Source organism: Cibotium barometz, chromosome 31 (genome assembly GCF_041138505.1).
Source record: "Cibotium barometz isolate CiBa-2024 chromosome 31, ASM4113850v1, whole genome shotgun sequence".
NCBI lineage: Eukaryota > Viridiplantae > Streptophyta > Polypodiopsida > Cyatheales > Cibotiaceae > Cibotium > Cibotium barometz.
The window spans coordinates 34,401,448-34,404,795 of record NC_141076.1 but is presented as its reverse complement, the minus strand read 5'-3'; positions in this window follow the sequence as shown (position 1 = coordinate 34,404,795).

The window sequence follows — 3,348 nt, the reverse complement described above, 5'->3', positions numbered from 1 at the left end:
AGGACTCCATGGAAGGATTGATATCATGGTGTGAGTTCCTGGCATGGCTTAGTACATGTGAAGGAGCTTCATGGAAGGGTAGATACCCTGCTGAGAGATCATGGCATGGTGATAAAGTCTTGTGGAAGGGTGGACACCCTGGTGAGCATTCCTTGTACTTGTATGGGCGGTGCCTGAGACATGTTCTGTACAAGATGAATAATTTGGGAGATGGAATCTAGAATATTGTGCATAAAGCATTTGTGTGTTTTGACATGCATGAATGACTTGTCTTAGCTTCTTGGACAATGCCTGGTATTTTTGCATGTGACTGTCCATGGGCCCCGGGGACACCTGGAAACTTGTGGACTCGTGTGCGCACACCTATTTGGGACTGAGGTGCCTCTTCCAGCTGTTTCTGGTGTGTGGAACACTCTAGAGTTTTGACAGGTGACAGTTTGCATGCTGGACAGCATCTTTGGGGCTGATCGACTTCTTCCCGGGCTGCTTAAAGGCTGATCTGATCGTTTGCTCCTACAGGTGCTACAGACAGAAGTGACTCTTCTTTCTCTCTCTTTTGATGCAAGCGACTGCTTCTGGCTCATCTCTAGGTCTGGTCGACTGCTGGACAGCAGACATCAGGGCTGATTTCTGATGTTCCAAAGGTCCCAGGCTCAAGGCAAACAACATGGCACCCTTCTCTACACTTGGGGTGACCTGTGCGGCATGATTTTGGGCTGAAAACAGAGCTGTTCAGTACAATTCAGCAAGGCTCTTCGCGACGAAATCGAAGGCAAACAATGTTTAAACTTGCGTGAGGCCTGTGGCTCTAGGGGTGGAACCTTTGGGTGGCTAGAGCTAGGGTTTTTCATGGCTGGTTATTTGGGACATTTCTATTGCTAGAGGGTGTGATCACGTACTAGAGTATGGCTGTGCTTGAAAAAAACTCTTGAAAGGCCGAGGCCTTAGGCAATTGTTTTACTTGTTTTCATCATATTCTGGATGTATCTGGTGCAAGCCTGGATAGTGCTTACTCTTTGGCACCTGTTCTCTTGTACTAAAACACTTTGTTGGTAATAAAGATACCGCGCGGGGGGGGGGGGGGGGGGGGGGGGGCATGTGTTTCGCAAGTTTAGCAATCCACTTTAATACTTCAAACTTTAAAGAGATGAGAGAGAGATATATGAGAAGTGTACACCAGATTGGGTCCCGAATTATCCACTGAAGGGCCCCCTATCCCAATAATGAGATAGTATTTGCTTTATGACTTTAGAGAGAATGACTGTGGACTGTAGATAAGCCAAATGCAAGATCTCGGAGGATCGGAAGCCTGGCTGAACTTTACACGGTTGTAGAAACACCTCGATGAACTGATCTCGAGCCTATGCACTCTTCCCAAGGGCATGAGGAAGGGTTGCACACCTGAGGGCTGAGAAAAGAAGGCGGTGGACTGTTCTAAGCTAGTAAATGCTTATGAATGCTATGTTACCTTTACCAGATGGCTGGGTAGATGGGGATGATGATTAGAAAGCTGAGAACTGCTGTAGACTGAAACGCAGATCTGTAGGCCTGATTACTGTGGAGAGACTGATGCTGGACTGAAAACGCAGACTGCAGGGGCTGTTGCTGGACAGAAACGCAGACTGTAGGGGCTACTGTGCACAAGCCGGCTGCTGGATATGCAGAAAACGTAGGTGTACTTGCTGATTCAGGCCTGTAGATGTACTGTTTGGCTGCGTTGAAGAACTGTGGGTGGCTGAAGGCAAAACGCAGATGCTCAGAGGGCTGGAGAAGCAAAGCTCAAGTACTCCAAGGCTGGATGAGACTAGTCTAGTGCTAAAGGCAAGGGAACTCCTAGGGTTGAGGAGGAAAGCTCTTAGCACACTGAGACTGAATGAGAAACTAAGCCCTATGCAAGCCTATTTATACTAACTAGAGGCTGGTCAAGTTGGCTGGTCATTTATTTAATAAAGTTTATATTTATAAATGACAATAAATGCTAATTAAATACCAGAAAATATGAAAAAAATACCAGATAAATCCTAGTAAATTCCCTAAGGCTTCTGGGATGTTCTAAATGATGCACATGCATATGAATGCATATTATGCAGGATGCAGAGTGCTTTCTGATGCAAACCCTAACGCTTCTACTGACTCTACATGCATGAATGATTCTCTCCAAGTGGGTTAAGGGACTTGACTGATTGACTGACCCGCTAAGGCTGAGGAATGACCTACATAGCTCGTGCCTGACTTATCCTGGACTGAGGATGTACAACACAACTGTTGGACTGTTGATGATGAGCCAGTTTGTCACCATGCACTGAGTGCAGAGTGCATGTGACACTGTTGGTGGCAGGCTTATCCGTAGGTTTCTTGTGAAGTTCAAGAACTACCATGCTCTGGATGCAAAGTGGGTAGATCGAGACTACTCAAGGATTATCCAGATCTTCTGTAGGTTTATTTGGCCGCTATTTAGTTGCAGACAATTGATTAGAAGCCGGGAAGAATGTTATATTCTTGATTGTACACATGTGGAGGAACACCATGGAAGGGTAGGTATAGACCGTGGTGTGTGTTCCAGGCATGGTTTAGTGTTGGAAACATGGATCCTCCCACTTCCTCGGAGGTCACTCATCCGAGTTGTGTTCTTGTGCAAGCGTGCTCCTGGCATGGTTTGCTACATGTGGAAGGGCTCCATGGAAGGATTGATATCTTGGTGTGAGTTATTGGCATGGCTCAATACATGTGGAAGGGCTTCATGGAAGGGTAGATACCCTGGTGAGAGTTCCTGGCATGGTGATGAAGTCTCAGGGAAGGGTGGACACCCTAGTGAGCATTCCTTGTACCTGTATGGGTGGTGCCCGAGTCAGGTTCTGCACGAGATGAATAAGCTAGGAGATGGAATCTAGAATATTGTGCATAAAGCATTTGTGTGTTTTGACATGCATGAATAAGCTAGGAGATGGAATCTAGAATATTGTGCATAAAGCATTTGTGTGTTTTGACATGCATGAATGACTTGTCTTAGCTACCTGGACAATGCGTGGTATTTTTGCATGTGATTGTCCATGGGCTCCTGGGACGCTTGGAAACCTGTGGACGCGTGTGTATAATGCTCCTCAGACTCTACTCCGCCCATGACACAGTCCACAGAGTCTGATCTCTCTAGGGATCCGTGCTGCTTTGCCAACCTCAATCTGGAGCCTATGGGATGAGACCCTGAGCTGACCAAGTGCTATCCTCATGGCATGTGACATGAAAACATCCAGGTATCTAGGCTTGTGTATGAAACCAAAGAGAGAGAGAGAGAGAGAGAGAGAGAGAGAGAGAGAGAGAGAGAGTATTTAAAGTTACGTGATTTTTTTT